Below are 21,068 nucleotides of genomic sequence, written 5' to 3' on the forward strand. Positions count from 1 at the left end.
AATCAACTGCACAGCGATCACCGAAACTGAAGGGTCCACCCACTTCCATATTATTAATCGTTTCTCAACCACTGCTAATATTGCCACTGTATCACTGCCTTGCTTCCCATGTTGAGAACAAATTGCTTATTACCTCCATAAAATTGCTTGTTCTATCACCCTTTCCTTTCAATTGCTTTTGATCTGTCCACTTTAACTCTAGAATATTGAAATCATCCATGATTATCACATTATGATTCCCTGCAGGCTCTCTCCTTTGTTGGAACAGCTGAAATCTACCTCTTCACCCACAGTTGACTGTGGGTCGGAGCGGCCAATTACTACTTTGTTGTCCATATATTATTGCTAATTTCTGCCCAAATTGTTTCTGTCATTTCTTCTGCTATTATTTTTAACCTTTTGCACAGCACTATTGACGTTGTACTCCTCTTCAAACAAGAAATTCATCAACCACTAATACAGTTGTGTCATCGATGGTCTGTAATACAGATGCAATTTTAATAAAGGACTGTTTCTAATTCACTACAAAACACTAAACATTGATGCAAGCTTCTCTGTACATTATATATTTCTTGGGCTTTGAAGTTCTTGATAGCTTTCTTTCCCACATCAAAGATTTCAGAAAGCATTGAGGCTCAGCTTTGTAGATAGGTGACAGTATAAAGGCATGCTTAACCTGGGACTGGTTTAGTTCAGTTGGCTAGACAGCTGGTTTATGATGCAGAGTGAGACGGGCAGCGGTGATTCAATCCCCGTACCAGTTAAGATTATTCATTAAGGCCCCGCCTTCTCAACCTTGCCCCTCGCTTGAAGTGTGATGATGGTCAGGTTAACCCACCACCAGTCAGCTCTCCCCCTCAAAGGGGAAAGCAGCCTTTGGTCATCTGGGACTATGGTGACTTTACTTATAGTTATGGGGCGAAATTCTCCGGAAACGGCGCGATGTCCGCCGACTGGCGTACAAAATGGGGCCAATCAGACGGGCATCGCGCCGCCCCAAAGGTGCGGAATGCTCCGCATCTTTGGGGGCCGAGCCCCAACATTGAGGGGCTAGGCCGACGACGGAGGAATTTCCGCCCCGCCAGCTGGCGCGGAAATGACATCTCTGGGCGGCGCATGCGCGGGAGCGTCAGCGGCCGCTGACAGTTTCCCGCGCATGCGCAGTGGAGGGAGTCTCTTCCACCTCTGCCATGGTGGAGACCGTGGCGGAGGCGGAAGGGAAAGAGTGCCCCCACGGCACAGGCCCGCCCGCGGATCTGTGGGCCCCGGTCGCGGGCCAGGCCACCGTGGGGGCACCCCCCGGGGTCAGATCACCCGACGCCCCCCCCAGGACCCTGGAGCCCGCCCACGCCGCCTTGTCCCGCCAGTAAGGTAGGTGATTTAATTTACGCCGGCGGGACAGGCAATTTATCGGCGGGACTTCGGCCCATCCGGGCCGGAGAATCGAGCGGGGGGGCCTGCCAACCGGTGCGGCGCGATTCCCGCCCCCGCCGAATATCCGGTGCCGGAGACTTCGGCAACCGGCGGGGGCGGTATTCACGCCAGCCCCCGGCGATTCTCCGACCCGGCGGGGGGTCGGAGAATGTCGCCCATGGTTAGCGATTCCTTGTTCAGTTCAAGATGAACTAAAAATATTGAAGCACTTTTTCAAAGCTTTCCATTCTCTCCTTGCTAGTTTCTACTAAATAATGGACAATTTTTCACACTTCAAACTGTTCTCTCTCTTCTGGACATCCTCTGGTCTCCTGACACTGTGCTCTCAGTATTTAGTTCACCTAAACTTTTAACAACTGGTTTTGTTTACCAATAATAACGTGCTGTCACTAATTATTACAGCTCAACATTCTTCAGAACCATTTCCTCATTCATCAGCTTGAGTGGATCTTGTTCCCCACGATCAGGAGCTGTCCAATCAAGTATAGGCGGCGTTGGACTGGGGTGGGCACAGTAAGAAGTCTTAAACACCAGGTTAAATTCCAACAGGTTTGTTTCGAATCACTAGCTTTCGGAGCACTGCTCCTTCCTCAGGTGAATGAGGAAATAGCAGTGCTCCGAAAGCTAGTGATTCGAAACAAACCTTTTGGACTTTAACCTGGTGTTGTAAGACTGCCTACTTGACAGATGTTGCCGGACCTGCTGAGCATATCCAGCCCTTTTCTGTCTTTATTCCGAGTTTCCTCAGTTGCCGGATGATCCATCGGATATTTCCACGGGGCAAACAATAGGAAAAGCGACAATCACCACACACCGATCAGTTGTACTGGACTGAGATTGATTTTAATAACTGAAACATTCGCAGCTCAAGATTGTCCTGACCTCCCGGTGGAAGGATGAAGCATTTAAAAGGAGGGGAGGCGGGGGAGGGGGACCCAACATATTTTGGTAAAAGTAACAACATTTTGCCAACTCCAGATCCGACTGAGAGAGATAAGGCAAATAGAAGGTTCTGAGGTTGGCTTCGTTGAATATGAAACCCCTACGAAACTCTGTCATAAGGCACAGAAGTAAATGACAAAAAAAAAAATTATTGATAGGAAAAGATCAGAGATATCTAGCTAGTTTCCGTTTTGACAGCCCACTCAAAAACCAGGCAGACGGTCTGTTATGAAACTGGAAGGGTCGTTCATCTCTGCTGTGTCTGTGGAAACCGTTGCCATAGAATTATTTTTAGTTTGCAGGGATGCCCTTAGCTTACTTGCAGACAAATGCTTTCAGCGATAAATAGCCCCTCATAAAACCACAATAAACCAGCAATAATAAGCATGAATGAATATTCTTGAAAACATTTTTATTAAACCAGATCGAAGAACATTGGGGTTGGCGTTTAATTAACAGTCTGAGTAAGGGGAAGCAGTTTCATCAGCTGATTGAATTCAGTGTGGACTCAACAAAGAAACGTGGAAAATGAGAGTGTGTCATGCCAAAAGTCAAAAAGAAAGAACAAACATTGACACTAACCCACCTCATACAGAAGGGATGATCTCAGAGTTGCTCAATCGCTTAGCAGGGAAAGAGATGATAGCAAGAAAGAGGTTAGTTGCCAAGCAGAGGAGAAGTGGACTGCTCAGTAGACAGTCTATGATGTAGGCAGGAAACCTGCTGGAAGGTAAGGCTGATGTTGAGAAGTTGTAAATCTTTGTGGATTTTGGACGGATGTTTATTTTTACATTTTATGACCACTAAAGAGGATTTATGATTTTTTCAGTAGAAATTGAGTTTTTTTTAAAATTCGAGTCTGAAAGGTATGTGTCTGATTGACATTTTTATGAGTCTAAAGAGGTTCAATTTTTTTTAAAGTCCATTTAAAATGCTTCCCATTGTTATTACATAACATTGTTATAACATAACATTGTTATTTCATGACTCATGGGCGGGCTCCGGGGTCCTGAGGGGGGTGCACGGGGCGATCGCTAACCATGGGCGACATTCTCCGACCCCCCGCCGGGTCGGAGAATCGCCGGGGGCTGGTGTGAATACCGCCCCCGCCGGTTGCCGAAGTCTCCGGCACCGGATATTCGGCGGGGGCGGGAATCGCGCCGCACCGGTTGGTGGGCCCCCCTGCTCGATTCTCCGGCCCGGATGGGCCGAAGTCCCGCCGATAAATTGCCTGTCCCGCCGGCGTAAATTAAATCACCTACCTTACCGGCGGGACAAGGCGGCATGGGCGGGCTCCAGGGTCCTGGGGGGGGCGTGGGGTGATCTGACCCCGGGGGTGCCCCCACGGTGGCCTGGCCCGCGATCGGGGCCCACCGATCCGCGGGCGGGCCTGTGCCGTGGGGGCACTCTTTCCCTTCCGCCTCCGCTACGGCCTCCACCATGGCGGAGGCGGAAGAGACTCTCCCCACTGCGCATCCGCGGGAAACTGACAGCGGCCGCTGACGCTCCCGCGCATGCGCCAGGAAATTGACAGCGGCCGCTGACGCTCCCGCGCATGCGGGGCCCACCGATCCGCGGGCGGGCCTGTGCCGTGGGGGCACTCTTTCCCTCCGCCTCCGCTACGGCCTCCACCATGGCGGAGGCGGAAGAGACTCTCCCCACTGCGCATCCGCGGGAAACTGACAGCGGCCGCTGACGCTCCCGCGCATGCGCCGGGAAATTGACAGCGGCCGCTGACGCTCCCGCGCATGCGCCGCATTTCCGTGCCAGCTGGCGTGGCGGAAATCCCTCCGGCGTCGGCCTAGCCCCTCAATGTTGGGGCTAGGCCGCCAAAGAGGCAGAGCATTCCGCACCTTTGGGCCGGCGCGATGCCCATCTGATTGGCGCCGTCTTTGGCGCCAGTCGGCGGACATCCCGCCGTTGGGGTAGAATTTCGCCCATGAGGTCTGTTCACAGTGGATAGTCGTCCCTATTAATTCCTTCTCTTAAATATATTTGCATGAGGGACCCACCCTCCCACCAACCAGCACTATTTACATGCATCGCCACCTAACTTGCAGGTTAGTTGCGTTTGCCTATCGGCTTGCTGTTGCAGAGTTTGTGGAAATATTTGTTGTAGATGTGAAAAGTTGGTTAAGTGAGCAGCACCGAGGGAGAAAAAGCAGAGGCAGCAGAGAAGACAAACAACTTAGAACATAGAACATACAGTGCAGAAGGAGGCCATTTGGTCCATCGAGTCTGCACCTACCCACTTAAGCCCTCACTTCCACCCTATCCCCGTAACCCAATAACCCCTCCTAACCCTTTTTGGACACTAAGTGCAATTTATCATGGCCAATCCACCTAACCTGCACATCTTTGGACTGTGGGAGGAAACCGGAGCACCGGAGGAAACCCACGCAGACACGAGGAGAACGTACAGACTCTGCACAGTGTCCCAGCGGGGAATCGAACCTGGGACCCTGGTGCTGTGAAGCCACAGTGCTATCCACTTGTGCTACCGTGCTTGCAGAGGGAGATGAAGGATCCTGAACAGAGGCCTTGTAAGGGTCTCCAGAGATCACCTTTCCGACCTGCACTTAATACAGGAGCAACTTAAGAGTTTTTTACAATATGGAAAGAGAACCTTCAGCCCATCTTGTTCTCGTCAGTCATCAAGCACTTACCTACTTAAATCTCACGGAGTCCAGGGTGATGTAGCCAATTGGATACAAAATTGGCTTGGCGACCAAAGCCCAAGGGTGGTTGTGGAGGGTTGTTTTTCAAACTGGAGGCCTGTGACCAGTGGTGTGCCTCAGTGATCGGTGCTGGGTCCACTGTTATTTGTTATAAATATTAATGATTTGGATGAGAATGTAGGAGGCATGGTTAGTAAGTTTGAAGATGACACCAAGATTGCTGGCATAGTGGATAGTGAAGAAGGTTATATAAGATTGCTTCAGGATCTTGACCGATTGGACCAGTGGGCCGATGAATGACAGATGGAGTTTAATTTGGGTAAGTGTGAGGTGATGCATTTTGGTAGATCAAATCAGGGCAGGACCTACTCACTTAATGATAGGGAGTTGGGGAGAGTTACCGAATAAAGAGATTTAGGGGTACAGGTTCATAGCTCATTGAAGGTGGAGTCGCAGGTGGACAGGGTGATGAAGAAGGCATTCAGCATGCTAGGTTTTATTGGTCAGAATATTGAATACAGGAGTTGGGGCTTCTTGTTGAAGTTGTACAAGACATTAGTCAGACCACACATGGAATACTGTGTTCAGTTCTGGTCACCCTATTATCGGAAGGATATTGTTAAACTAGAAAGAGTGCAGAAGAGATTTACGAGAATGCTACCAGGACTTAATGGTCTGATCTATAAGGAGAGGCTGGATAGGCTTGGACCTTTTTCCCTGGAGCGTAGGAGGCTTAGGGGTGATCTTATAGAGGTTTATAAAATAATGAGGAGCATAGATAAGGTAGATAGTCAACATCTTTTCCAAAAGGTAGAGGAGTCTAGAACTAGAGGCCATAGGTTTAAGGTGAGAGGGGAGAGATACAAAAGAGACCAGAGGGGAAATTACTTCACACAGAGGGTGGTGAATATCTGGAACGAGCTGCCAGGGGCAGTGGTAGAGGCAGGTACAATTTTTTCCTTTTAAAAACAGTTAGACAGTTACATGGTCAGGGTGGGTATAGAGGGATATGGGCCAACTGCGGGCTAGTGGGTCTAGCTTAGTGATAGAAACTGGGCGGCATGAACAAGCTGGACCAAAGGGCCTGTTTCCATGTGTAAACATCTATGACTCTACTCTAATCCCATTTTCCAACGCTTGGTCCATAGCTTTGTATGCTTAAAGTGTTCATCTAAATACTTTTTAAATGTTGTGAGGGTTCCCACCTCTACCACCCTTTCAGGCAGTGAATTCCAGACTCTCACCACCCTCCGGGTGAACATTATTTCCTCAAATCCCCTCTAAATCTCCTGCCCCTTACTTTCAATCATGCCCCCTGGTTTTTGACCCCTCCAATAAAGGGAAAGGCTCCTTTCTATCCACTCTATCTATGCCCCTCATAGTTTTATGCACCTCAATCAGGTCCCTCCTCAGCCTTCTCTGTTTCAAGAAAAACAAGCCCAGCCTATCCTATCTCTCTTCATAACTGAAATGCTCAGGTAACATCCTGGTGAATCTCCTCTGCACTCTCTCTAAGGCACTCACTTCCTTCCTAAAGTGAGATGACCAGAAATGTATACATTATTCCAGCTGTGGCCCAACCAGTGTTTTGTACAGCTGCATCAAACTTCCCTGCTCTTAGATTCTATGTCTTGGCTGATAAAGGCAAGTATTCAATATGTCTTCTTAACCACCTTATCTACCTGTTCTGCTGTCTTCAGGGATCTATGGACATGCACACCAAGGTCCCTCTGATTCATAGAGCTGTGCCACCACCTTGAATTGGATCTGCAGCTTCATGGACCTGCAGCTGGGACAGATTAAATCGGAGGTTGACTTACACTTTCTGAGGCTCCACGCGCTCTCTCTCTCTGTGGCCGCCATGTTATGCCCTGCCCTCAGGTGACGTGGTGGCCCACCCCAAATGATGTAAAGTCATGCCCCCGAATGCCATCAAACCCTTCCCGAAATACCATCAATTAAAAATTTCAAAACTTCCAACCGAATGGAACGCCACTCCCCGAATTCAAACTGTCAGCACAAGCACTGGCCATTCAACCACCATGGCCAAAGAGAAAGACATGAGGAGGCCGGGCTTTCACTTCACAGGCCTTCCTGTGGTCGCCTCCTCACACATACACACAAAAAGTGGAATCTCCCCCCCCACCACCACACCCACCCACAAACACCTCAGCATTATGAGCTGGTAAGAACTTAAAAAAGGAACATTTTAGTCACTCTTGTTTGATAAATGCCGCCTAGGAGATTTTTTTTTTCTGTTACTGCCACGGAAGGCCACTTCCATCCAGCCATGGCTCGCCAAGGGTGGGAAAAGGGGGAAAAATAAATAAATATCCACACTCGAACAAAAAAAATGAAGGACAAAATTTCTCCCCCCATAACCGCCCCCCCCCAGCCACCCCACAAAATTGAAAGAAACATCTCTCTTTTCACATACACACAAAAACCCTTGAGGCCAAACGCTTCCCACGGCAACGAACAAAGCATAAATAAAAGGCCCACTGCCTGCAAATAAAATCAACATTTTGTTTGGTTTGAAAAAAATCTATTTTTTTCTCCACACCAAGCTATGATTGACAGCCCATGACCACATCAAAAGCAGTAAAGTGTTTTCTGCTGAGACAAAGAGGAAGTGAACTTCTGGATATTTGTAAAAATTGAGGTTACTTTTTTAGCAGGATTTTTGCGATCCATTCAAGCGTGAAGGGAAATGAAAATGATCAATCCAGACACTGGCTGTGTGCAAGCTGTCAATTATAGGCTAGTAAAAGCTATTTCTCTTTGAAGTGAATAAAAACCATACAGATCAAAGCATCTGAGGGGGTTTAAAGCCTTGTTTGTGGATTTGGCTTTCTATTAAGTTACAACCACAGCTTTCTAGACATCTGTCCGAGGCAGCAGGTAAGGCACAGGTGAGGGGGAATGCAGCGATTTTTGTTAACTGTTTCTGCCTGGACTGCTCTTTAAGCAGTGGTGACCAGTGCATCTGGGCGGGGCGGGGGGGGGGGTGATTCTCTGATATGGGGGGGTCTCTGTTGGGATCTCTGATGGGGTGTCTGGTGGGGTTTGGGTCCCTCTGATGGACTTGGGGGACATCTACCTTAAATACTTACTTCCTTAGCCCACCGCGAGGTCCACCGTGTCAGAGCCACGCTGTAAAATACCTGCACCAAAACACATCCATGTGAATCCCAGCCCAGAGGGCCAGAGATCATGGAAGCATGGTGAATCCAGTGCCCAGCCTGCTCATAGAATGTAAAAAGGTATTTTTACCCATATGCATCCTCCCGCTAGCGCGGGGCGCAATCCTTGATGCTGCCACCAGCGGAGGTCCAGAGCATCAGAAATGGACCGGCGTCCAGCGCTGAACCCGTTTTTTCCACTCTGCTGGATTCGTTGCCGCATCGAGAACTCTCTACCAGCAGTGGGTGGCGGAGAATCCAGCCCATTATATAAACCTCCTGGCGTTCAGCAAGATGCTTTGCCCTTATTTGCAGCTGAACCCGCCATGTTTCTATTTTCTTAAAATATAAATATTGTGTAAATAAATATATATTTGGCACTCAGCTCCTGCTCTGGGTGGCAGTTGGTGGTTGCAGCTCGTTTTCTCCTGTGTTAATCCTCTGGATCAATGTGGAAAACACAAGCTGTTCCAGTCTGTTCATATTATTTTCCTTGACCTCAATCTCGCAACAGATTTGAATCCCCAAGCAAACATTATTAGGTGCCCCAGTAATTCATAACTTTTGACTTTAATTGCACAGAGAGGGTACTCAGTAAAGCAATGATTGATTTCAAAGCTCAAGAGCCTGCTTGAAAGGTATGTTTCATTAACCATATATCTTTGGTTTTAAATGGGCTTCATTTATAATCTGTGGTCAACTGCTTAGTTTAAGAGCCACTTTGTCAAGATCAAAAGGGAGCGACAATGGAGGCTGACTTACACTGATTGGTGCTCGTGCTCCGACACCACAGCTACCTCTCAGTAAGGGGCCCCCCATTGGTAGGGCCCCGCACTGCAGCGCTGTGTGTTTCATGGAAAGTGCACCTCTGGACTAAATGGACGAAATGGCCTCCACCTGTGTAGTAACCATTCTATAATTCAAAACAGGGTGAGAATGGCACCATTAGTTACATTCGAGGTGACCACGGGCCTGAATATTTACACAAAAGGAACAGGTGACATTGCCAATATATTGCAGTTTGCTCACATGTCACCAAGGCTCTGTAGGCCAAGAGAGAGGACTTCAGTTTTTTCCCCACAAAACAGAGGGAAGGAGGTGGGGGAGACACTTGGCTTTGCCAGGGTAGTGGGTATTCCCATGGTGCAGGGAGCTATCGACTACAAGGGCCACCACTCACTCAAGATGCAGTTGGTGTGTGAGCATGCCTAGAATATCATGTTAGTGAATGCGGGAGCCATTCTAGGGAGCGGTTTCAGCCAATTTTGAGTCACCACACTAAATAAGGGCCTGAACACTTGGTTAATTCCATAACCCCAACATATCTGGACCATGCTCACTACAATGAGAGCCATGCTGTCATGAGGTGCATCGTCAAGCAGAACATTGACGTGCTGAAGAAACAGTTCCCTACCTGTATTGCTCAGGAGGGGAGCTCTCTAGTACTCGGGTGGGTTCCCCCATCCGTGGCAGTCTGTTGCATCCTCCACAACCTGGCACTCATGAGGGCACAGCCATTCCCACCATGGCTGCAGCGTTCACCTCGGGAGAAGAGGAGAAAGGTGAGGAGACAAACGGCACATTCACGGTACAAACAGGTTGTCCATGAGCGTGTGATCAGAATTCGGTTCCCCTGAAGGAATTGCTGGACTGCATTGAGAGCCTACAAGTCCCTTTGTGCATTAGTATCCACAAACAGGATGGCATCATCCTCAGCTTGCATGGCACCAAGCTGGGCTTACATGACAGCAAGCATGGATCTATGACCACAGTCTAAGCTTCCACAGCACTCAGATGTTAGGTGGTTTCTGCCAGTGTTGTAAAGGAAGCTGAGACATCAGTCACCAGATGCTATATCGTAGTTGGGTTCACTTATACGGTGGTGGATGCTCCTAATCTTCGGTCACACACTGTGGCAGGGGGTTGGGGGGGGGGGGGTTATGACAACAGGCTCAGTGGCAGGCCTGTCAATGCACCAAGTATCTCTATGCACAGACCCATCAGCCTTTTCCTATCCGGCATCCCATCAAAGTCCTCACCTAAGTCCTCTTGAGCAGAACAGATGTGTAACCCTCCCCTCCAGGAACTGGCACATGCACCATCCTCTTTCCCGAGACCAGCTTCAGCCTACTTGTATCCGATGATTCAGAATGTGCAAATCCCATTTCTATATTATCCTCTAAGTCATGTGCAGGACCTATATCTGTGCTGTCAGATTGAATGACATTTTCTTCCTCTAGACCTTCAGCCTCATGGAGCACTGGTGACAACTCTTGGGCATCGGAAACAAAAATGGAGGCTTGGAATGACGAAAAGAAGATGGGGCTAAAACGAGAGGTGTAAGGTCACACCAACTACAGTTTGTACATCGAAACAGATTTCAGGATTAGAGTGAATTGAGATTTGACAAGTTGGATAGGACAGAAACATATCATAATTTTCATTGGCTTCAGTAAACCTGCTAGCCACTGCCTTATTAACAGCTAGTCCAATTATTCCCAGTGCTGTCTCATTATTGGGGTTCAGCATATATAGCTATGCTTGCATTTCCACCAGTTTATTGTCACTGCCATCTATTATGGGCCATCTAGTAAAAGAGGGGGAACTTTATCAGTGAGTGTTTTGCAAGGAATTTGAGTGATGTGCCAACCACAGTTGAATTGCTGATGGTGTGTGGATGGCTCAGAGATTTAAGTCACAGCATCTACGACAAGGAGACAGGCCCTTTGGCCCAAACTGGTCCATGACAACCAAAAAGCCCATCTAAGCTAACCCCATTTGCCTGCATTTGGCCCATATATAGAATTACGGCTTGTAGCAATGTATGTGCCAGTGAGATGAAGCACTTTTGAAAGCAGATGTGAGTTGTGGTGGCAGGGATTGTTGGTACGTGGGTAAAATGGTGATTGCAACAGAAAGTGAAACTAGTGGTGCAGTTGGTATGGTTTGGCATATTTAGATTTAGATTCATTGTCATGTCATCATAGATCATAGTTATCATAGAATTTACAGTGCAGAAGGAGGCCATTCAGCCCATCGAGTCTGCACCGGCTCCTGGAAAGAGCCCCCCACCCAAGGTCAACACCGCCACCCCATCCCCACAACCCAGCAATCCCACCCAACACTAAGGGCAATTTTGGACACTAAGGGCAATTTATCATGGCCAATCCACCTAACCCGCACATATTTGGACTGTGGGAGGAAACCGGAGCACCCGGAGGAAACCCACGCACACACGGGGAGGATGTGCAGACTCCGCACAGACAGTGACCCAAGCCAGAATCGAACCTGGGACCCTGGAGCTGTGAAGCAATTGTGCTATCCACAAGGCTACCGTGCTGCCCGTGTACCAAGGTATAGTTTGTGAAAAGTATAGTTCTATGTACAGTCCAGGCAGATCATTCCATACATGAAAAACATAACACATACGATAAATACACAATGTAAATACATAGACATCGAGTGAAGCACATGGAGTGTAGTGCTACACAGTAGAGAAGATGCGTGGAGATCAGTTCCGTCCATAAGAGGGTCATTCAGGAGTCTGGTAACAGCGGGGAAGAAGCTGTTTTTGAACCTGTTAGTGCGTGTACTCAGACTTTTGTATCTTCTGCCCAATGGGAGAGAAAATAACCCGGGTGTGAATGGGTCTTTGATTATGCTGCCCACTTTCGCAAGGCAGCGGGATGTGTAAACAGAGTCAATGGATGGGAGGTGGGTTTGCGTGATGGACTGGCTGTGTTCACAGCTCACAGTGGTTTCTTACAGTCTTGGGCAGAGCAGTAGCCATACCAGGCTGTGATGCAGCCAGATAGGCTGCTTTCTATGATGCATCTGTAGAAATTGGTAAGAGTCAGTGTGGATATGCCGAATTACCTTAGATTCCTGAGGAAGTAGAAGCACTGTTGTGCTTTTTGGTCATAGCGTCGACTTGGGTGGACCAGGACAGATTGTTGATGTGCACACCTAGGAATTTAAAGCTGTCAACCATCTCCACCTCAGCACCATTGATGCAGACAGGGGTGTGCACGACACTTCGCTTCCTGAAGTCAATGGCCAACTCCTTAGTTTTGCTGATATTGAGGGAGAGATTGTTGATGTTGCACCATGCCACCATGTCCTCTATCTCCCTCCTGTACTCTGACTCATTGTTGTTTGAGATCCAACCCACTATGGTCGTGTCATCAGCAAACATGTAGTTGGAGTTGGAGCCGAAATTTGCCATGCAGTCCCGTGTATAGGGAGTATAGTATGGGGCTAAGTACGCAGTCTTGTGGGGCCCTGGTAATGAGGACTATCGTGGAGGAGATGTTGTTGTTAATCCTTACTGAATGTAGTCTATGGGTCAGGAAGTCGAGGATCCAGTTGCAGAGGGAGGAGCCAAGACCTAGGTTTTGGAGTTTTGATATGAGCTTGGCTGGGATTATGACATTGATAAGGATTCGCTGACCTTGACCACTTAAGTGAGGTCATTGAATTTCTTGCAGCACTACATTCATATCCTCAGGGCTCAACTGATAGCAATGACCCCCCCATCCCCCATCTACCTGATTCCATTGATTTCTGAGCAGTTGTTTGAAGGGCCTCCTGGCCGCGATAAGAGAACCTCTCTCCTCTGGCTAAGAACCATCCAAAAATCCAGGCTCATGCCCCCTTGCCTATTGAAGAGCCTGAAACTCTTCTTGTATGTCTTTGAATGTTAACCAAGCAGTTTTAGCCCCCTGCTGCAGGCTCTAAGAGGCACGGTCTGGTTTTAAATAATGCAGGATTGCTTTAAGTGGCATGAAGTCTTGCCTGAAGTTGGGGGTCCCCTGTTGAGGAATGTAGCCACTGAGTAGCACAGAGAGAACTGGGTTATAGGCCACAAATCAATAAAATGAGCAGACAGCACAGCGTTTATGTGCATCACAAACTCCACTCCCAAATTTGGGGCTATCCAATTTAATTTTCTTAATGTCTTATACCGACTTTCCAACCAGAGGAAAAGTCATACCTTAGTCATTCTTCACAAGTTAAAAACCTTTGTTTTCTGCTCCAGTGACAACCAGAAGTACCAACTGGGTGAACCTACTCCAGCTCTTCCTGAGATCCTGACCATCACATGCAATAGAAATTACTGAGAGCATTGGACACAGTAAAAAACACAAATGGAATTTTCCATTCTGGAGACTAAGTGTAGTGTCAGGTGGGAAAGTTGGTGATTCCCGCTTGGCAACAGATCAGATTAATGCATGTGAGTTTCCGCTTTTCAGCTCATTAATTATCCATTTAACAAAGAGATCTTCGAATCTCATAGCATGGCGGGCAGTGATTCATTTGTGAGGGCCACAAAGAATCCAGCACGGGTTTGTAGAGTCAAACAGAAAGTAACTTTATTTGCAACAATATGTACACAGTACCAGTAGTTCACTACTGGTTCCTTCTCGAGCCAGTATCACACTAGGCAGCTCTATATATTCAGCTGCATGGCTAATGATTGTATCCCTCTCCCCCAACTCATTAGGGAGCTCATATTCCCCCAGGAACATGGGGTAACCAATTGTCCCCAGACAATAGGATCCGGGCAGGTTATAACAGATTCATCTGCCCCGCCATGACCTCATGGGACTGATGGTCCATATTTAAATGGCACCTACAAGACATTCACTTACTGCAGCCAGGTCTGTTGTGTTGTCTGCTTCTCAAATATCACCCAGAAGAACAAAATCCTCACCTCCACGGTTTTGAAATGAAGTTTCTCCTCACTTCAATCCCATACTCTCATAGGAGCATCAGGCAGACAAGGCATAGCAGTCAGCAGGTGTGAGGGCTGCACCTTGATATAGTGGAACGGTTAGAAAAATTAAGATTTTTTGAATCCACGATGGTAGCAGAGGTGTTCCTTTACTGTACATAATCTACACTATTATAAACATATTTTGCATTTATCCCTCTCTAAGTCTCAGTATTGAGTTGCTAATTTACGTGACGCAAAGTCATTCAAGGATCCAAAAGGAACCACCCCTTCAGTTATCTCCCATCTGCATCCTCAGTTGCACAATGTTCTCCCAGTGAGCCAGAGAAGACACAACCAGAGTGAGACAGCAAAGAGTGAGTTTGGGAATTTGAAGCTAGGTGGGAATTGAATCCAATTGGTAAGACTGTTCCTTTTTAAATTTCAGGAGTTTAAATTAATCTAGAATTGTGCAGTGAAGGTTAACAAGGGCTGCCCCACCCACTCACATAACTGGTTGGCAGTTAAGTGTCAGTCACCTTAATCTACTTTGATCTAAAAGCAGGTGGGGGAGGGGGGAGTCACCTCAGGCCAATTTAAAAGAGCAACTTGTAACTCACTCCCAGTGAGATCTCCCAGTGAGCCAGAGAAGACACAGCCAGAGTGAGACAGCAAAGAGTGAGTTTGGGAATTCGAAGCTGGGTGGGGAGGAGGTGCTTTTTAACCCTGGTGACACCAAACTTTGATGTTAGTTCAATACGCTTTATTGAGCTTGCTGAGCAGTGCACACAACTTGCTGTGGGTCGACACTCTACTAATCTAAGCGTGCTAACTATAACTAACTAGATCAGACTAGCTCTGAGCCATGTGTAGAAGGTGCTTACTGATATATACACCCTGACTGTCACGACAGTTGTCACCAGTGGAAAGAGGCAGAGTGCTGATGCCTCGTGTGTTTTATAGTGGAAAACCATCCTCTAGTGTTCTGCCTGGTGATTGGTTGTGTTCTGTCCTGTGTGTTGATTGGCTATACTGAGTGTCTGTCACTGCCTGTCTGAATCTCATTATGTGCATGAGTGCATATCATGACATCCCCCCTTTAAAAAAAAAAAAATGTGTTGGTTGCTTGTAGCATATGCGACTGTATGTACATGTATAACTATTTACATTAAATGGCGAGTGGATGAATATATACATGAGAGGTGTCTAGCGTGCAGGTACAGAACAACATTTACAAGCCAAATGTCTATAACTCCAATCTTTGTGGCTTACGTCGGATCCTTGTCGATTGCCTGAGAGGTGGAGGTGGGGACGACGGCGCCTTGACAGGCGGGATTGCTGCCAGATTGGTGGCCTCGTGGTGCGAGGTGTCCGGAGGAGGCATAACAACATCTGGAAAAGTAAGATTTGGTGGTGGGCAGGCAAGCTTGCGCAGTGCCCTTCTGTTGTACCTGACAATGGAGCCATCAGCCATACGAACTACAAACGATCTGGGAGCAGCCTGTCGAACAACAACAGCTGGAGTTGACCAGCCTCCATCAGGTAGCTTGATCCGAACAGCATCTTCCGGAGATAGCACAGGCAAATCGGTAGCATGAGCATCGTACGTCAGCTTTTGCCGGTTCCTGAGTTGCTGCACCTTTTGCAGCACTGGGAGGTGATCCAGCTCTGGTAAGTGTATGGCTGGAACAGGCGACCGCAGGTCTCTATTCATGAGGAGTTGAGCCGGAGACATACCGGTGGACAGAGGGGTTGCCCTGCACGCCAACAGCGCAAGGTTGAAGTCAGAAACAGAGTCCGCAGCCTTGCAGAGCAGTTACTTCACTATACGGACCCCTTTCGCGACCTTCCCGTTGGGCTGCGGGTAGTGTGGGTTTGAGGTAATGTGTTTGAATTGGTACGACTTGGCGAAATTGGACCACTCTTGGCTGTGGAAGGAGGGACCATTGTCACTCATAACAGTGAGTGGAATACCATGGCTGGCAAATGTCTCCTTGCAGGCCTTGATGTGAGGTATGACAGCTTCACAACTTCCGGGTAAGTTGAGAAGTAATCTATGATGAGCACATAGTCACGCCCATTGGCATGAAAAAGGTCGATTCCCACCTTGGACCATGGAGAGGTCACAATCTCGTGTTGCTGGAGTATTTATTTTGTTTGAGCTGGCTGGAAACGCTGGCAAGTCGCACAATTGAGGACCATGTTGGATATGTCCTGGCTGATTCCAGGCCAATAGACAGCCTGCCGGGCCCTGCGCCTACACTTTTCGACACCTAGGTGTCCCTCATGGATTTGTTTGAGCACTAAGCTCTGCAGGCTGCGAGGAATAACCATACGATCTAGCTTGAGGAGGATCCCCTCGAAGACAGTCAGGTCATCCTTCACACTAAAAAACTGAGGGCATTGCCCTTTTTGCCAGCCATTTGCGAGGTGGTGCATTACACGCTGCAGAAGAGGGTCCTTGGCAGTCTCTTCACGAATGTTGATCACTCTTTCATCTGAGGCCGGGAGGTTGCTGTCACACAGTTGCACCTGTGCCTCAATCTGGCGGATGAGGTCAACCTGTTCACAGGGCGAGGTGATGGAGCGGGACAGGGCATCCGCAATTATCAGCTCCTTGCCTGGTGTGTATACTAACTCAAAATCGTACCTTCGGAGTTGAAGGAGAATGCGCTGAAGCCTGGGCATCATGTCATTCAAGTCCTTATGAATTATATGTACCAAGGGTCTGTGGTCAGTCTCCACTGTGAAGGTTGGTAGACCGTAGACGTAGTCATGGAACTTTACAATGCCAGTTAGGAGGCCCAGGCACTCTTTTTCTATCTGGGCGTACCTCTGTTCAGTAGGAGTCATGGCCCTTGACGCATAAGCAACTGGAGCCCAGGACGAGGAGTCCTCCCTCTGGAGGGGCACCGCACCAATGCCGTCCTGGCTTGCGTCCGTGGAGATTTTTGTTTCCCTGTCCGGGTAAAAAAACTCTAGTACCGGAGCAGTGGTGAGCTTTGCCTTTAGCTAGAGCCATTCTGCTTGATGTGTGGGTAGCCACTGGAATGCATGGACTTCTTCACCAGATGCCTGAGAGCCGTTGTGTGTGAGGCCAGGTTGGGAATGAATCTTTGCCATACCGAGGAAGCGTAGCATCGCCTTTTTGTCTTCCGGGGTCTTCATGGAGTTGATGGCCTTGACTTTGTCCGAATCTGGTCGCACACCCTGCTGGGATATTTGGTTGCCCAAGAACTTCATGGATGACATGCCAAAGGAGCACTTGGCCTTGTTCAGCTTGAGGCCATTTGCTTGGACACGTCGAAAGACTTGTTTGAGACGAGATATATGTTCCTCGGGGATGTGGACCATATGATTACATCATCTACGTAGATACGCACACCCTCAATGCCCTCCATCATCTGCTCCATGATCCTGTGGAAGATTTCAGAGGCTGAAACAATGCCGAACGGCATACGGTTATAACAGTACCTGCCAAATGGTGAGTTGAATGTGCAGAGCTTCCTGCTGGACTCATCCAGTTGTATCTGCCAGAAACCACGCGATGCATCTAGCTTCGTGAAGAATTTGGCATGTGCCATCTCACTGGTCAGTTCCTCCCGCTTCGGGATCGGGTAGCGTTCCCCCATTATGTTCCGGTTAAGATCTTTGGGATCTATGCATATCTGCAACTGTCCTGAGGGCTTCATTACACAGACCATCGAGCTGACCCAGTCAGTCAGTTCCGTCACTTTGGAGATTATGCCCTGGTCTTGGAGCTCCTGTAGCTGTGCCTTTAAACGTTCCTTCAGAGGAATCACTCGAGGTAAACCACTTAGCTAAAGTAGACTACTGGTACCATGTCATGTTATTCACCCTGGGGTAACACGGACTGCAACTGGATGCAGTTGTACTGTAAATTAGACACCAAACTTAGACATTAGTTCAATATGTTTTATTGAACTTCTGGAGCAGTGCACACAGCTTGCTGTGGGTTGACACTCTCCTAATCTAAGTGTGCTAACTATAACTAACTAGACCAGACTAGCTCTGAGCCACGTGTAGAAGGTGCTAACTGATACATACACCCTGACTGTCACTACAGTTGTCACCAGTGGAAAGAGGCAGAGTGCTGATGCCTCGTTTATTTTATAGTGGGAAACCCCCCTTTAGTGTTCTGCCTGGCGATTGGTTGTGTTCTGTCCTGTGTGTTGATTGGTTGTACTGAGTGTCTGTCACTGCCTGTCTGTATCTCATTATGTGCATGAGTGCATATCATGACAGGGACAATGTGGAATACATTTGCTCACATACTCTATGCTATTTACTGTAGTACAAGGGTCCAGTATACAGAGGGGAAAATTTGGGACTGAGTACAGTACCACCCACATAGTGATACAAGGCACATGAAGGCCTAGTGGTGTTGGCCTGAGATGTGTGAAGATCTAGACATGGAGATAACCCCTTGTCTGTACCCTTCATGTACATATGTATATGGTTACAAGTAGTTAAAAGCTTGCTGAGTAGACTAGAAAGGCTCCCTTATCAAACATGTTCTGTAACCAACAACATTACAAAATTTACATTCCATTAACATTATATTCTCACCTCAAAGTAACACATAAACATTGACAGATTGCAACTGGATGAAGGAACACTATTATTGAAAACTGAGTTCACATGAGATTGATTTTAATACCAGCTGCCCAGAAAAATGGGACAAATAGACCGTTAAAACTCAGCAGACCAGTTCACCTGCTAAGAACTCGCCTCTTTCCTGTTGTCTTCAATTAGAACCTGGAGGATTGTATAGGTGGCCATGCCAGGTGCCTGTCTAAATCAGGCAGGGCCTCATTATTTTTTTTTGCAAACACGAGTTCAGTTACATCAATCAGAAGCCAATTGTATTTTAAGCCAGGCCTGAGTGGCAAGCCATCCCATCAGTTGAAATCAAATCGGGAAGGACAAAGGGGCCCCAAAGATAAATCCTTTACGGGGCCAAAAGGATTATGAGTATTCCTCTGGAATCAGTAAAAGAGGTTCAGCCTCTGGACCCTCTTACCTCCCTCCCACAAGACCCTCCTGAAACCTCTTCACCATTAATTAGCTGAAAGCCAATGGTCACCCATGAACATTTAATGGCCTTACCATCGCTAAATCCCATACTATCAACTTCCTGGGGGTTACCATTGACCAGAAACTGAACTGGACTAGCCAAATAAATATAGTGGCTACAAGAGCAGGTCAGAGGCTGAACAAGTACCTCAGCTCCTGGACGGGATTCTCCCGCAATTGGCGGGCGGCCCGACACTGGCTCCAAGAGCGGCGCGAACCACTCCAGTGTCGGGCCACCACACTTCCGCACTTCTGGGGGCTAGGCCGGTGGTGGAGGGGTTGGCGCCACACCAACCGGCGCCGTACAGTCGCCGTGAGCAGGCACGGGTTGGCGCATGCGCAGAACCGCCGGCGTGTTTCCTGTGCATGCACAGGGGTTCTTCTCCGCACCGGGCATGGAGGAGCCTTACAGAGGCCGGCGCGGATAGAAAGAGTGCCCCCATGGCACTGGCCCGCCCGCAGATCGGTGGGCCCCGATCGCGGGCCAGGCCACCGTGGGGGCCCCCCCCCCCGAGGATTCCGCTAGCCCCTCTCCAAGCCAGGTCCCGCTGGGATGGACCATGTCCATTTCACGCCGGCGGGTCTGGCCATGAACGCGCCGCTGCTCGGCCCATCGGGACCTGGAGAATTGCCGGCGGGCCGCTACCAATGGCCCCCGACCGGCGCGGCGTGATCCCCGCCCCTGCTTGAGGGGGCCGCTGCCAACGGCCCCCGATCGGCGCGGCGTGATCCCCGCCCTCACCCGAAAACCGGCGCCGGTGAATTCGGCAGCCGGAGTCGGAATGGCGGGGCGGGATTCACGCCGCCCACCAGCGATTCTCCGACCCGCCGGGGGGTCGGAGAAACCCACCCCCTGATTCCCCAAAGCCTGTCCACCATCTCCAAGACACAAGTCAGGAGTGTAATACAATACTCTCCACTTGTCTGGGTGAGTGCATCTCCAACAACACTCAAGAAGCTCAACACCATCCAGGACAAAGCAGCCCACTTGATTAGCACCCCTTTCACAAGCATTCACTCCATCCACCACCGACGAACAGTGGCAGCCGTGTGCACCATCTACAAGATGCACTGCAGTAACTCACCAAGGCTCTTGAGGTAGCATCTTCCAAATCCATGACCACTACCATCTCGAAGGACAAGGGCAGCAGATACATGGGAACACTACCACCTCTTGGAAGTTTCTCTCCAAGTAACTCACCATCCTGACTTGGAGCTATATCGCCGTTCCTTCGCTGTCGCTTGGTCAAAAATCCTGTGGGCATGATTCTGCGGGAATAGGCGGGGCGGGCAACTCTGGCGCGAAGGAGTGGTGTGAACCACTCCGGCGTCGGGACGCCCTGAAGGTGCGGAATCCTCCATACCTTCAGAGGCTAGGCCGGCGCCGGAGTGTTTTGCGCTGCGCTGGCTGGCTCGGAAGGGGCTTGGCGCCACGCCAACCAGCGCCGAAGGGCCTCCGCCGGTCGGCGCGAGTTGGCGCATGCGTGGGAGTGCCTGCGTGTGCTGGCGTCATCCCAGCGCATGCGCAGGGGGTGTTCATCTCCGCGTCGGCCATCGTGGAGGACCACAGCAGCCGACACGGAGGAATAGAGTGCCCCCATGGCACAGGCCCGCCCATGGATCGGTGGGCCCCGATCACGAGCCAGGCCACCATGGCGGCACCTCCCGGTGCCAGATGCCCCCGCGCTCCCCCCCGAGGACCCTGGAGGCCGCCCGTGCAGCCAGGTCCTGCCGGTAAGTACCTGTTGTAATTTACGCCGGTGGGACCGGCCTAAAACGGGTGGCCACTCGGGCCATCGCGGGCCGGAGAATCGCCGGGGGGGGGCCGCTGCTAGCCCCCACCAAATCCCCGGCGCCGGAGAATTCGTCAGCCAGCGGGGGCGGGATTCCCGGCGGGGGGTGTCGGAGAATCCCGCCCTGTAACTCTCTCCCTAATAGCACTGTGGATGTACCTACACCACATGGACTGTAGTTGTTCAAGAAAGCAAATTACCACCACCATTGTAAGGGCAAGTAAGGATG

At 49.3% G+C, this 21,068-nt stretch overlaps 1 protein-coding gene across 3 annotated transcripts in view; it reads right to left on the reverse strand.

The window, feature by feature from the left end:
• htr1fa (5-hydroxytryptamine (serotonin) receptor 1Fa) overlaps positions 1 to 21,068 on the reverse strand; it is a 212,947-nt gene that overhangs the window by 62,065 nt on the left and 129,814 nt on the right. Inside the window, exon 1 of one of the 3 annotated variants that reach the window (XM_072513461.1) lies at positions 6,737 to 6,816. The exons of the other annotated variants lie outside the window; for them this stretch is intronic. The gene's annotated coding sequence lies outside the window, so the exon portion shown is untranslated. Of the gene's footprint in view, positions 1 to 6,736; positions 6,817 to 21,068 lie in introns of those variants that run through there. 3 annotated transcript variants of the gene reach the window in all.

The sequence above is a fragment of the Scyliorhinus torazame genome, chromosome 8 (genome assembly GCF_047496885.1).
Source record: "Scyliorhinus torazame isolate Kashiwa2021f chromosome 8, sScyTor2.1, whole genome shotgun sequence".
In the NCBI taxonomy this organism is placed as follows: Eukaryota; Metazoa; Chordata; class Chondrichthyes; order Carcharhiniformes; family Scyliorhinidae; genus Scyliorhinus; species Scyliorhinus torazame.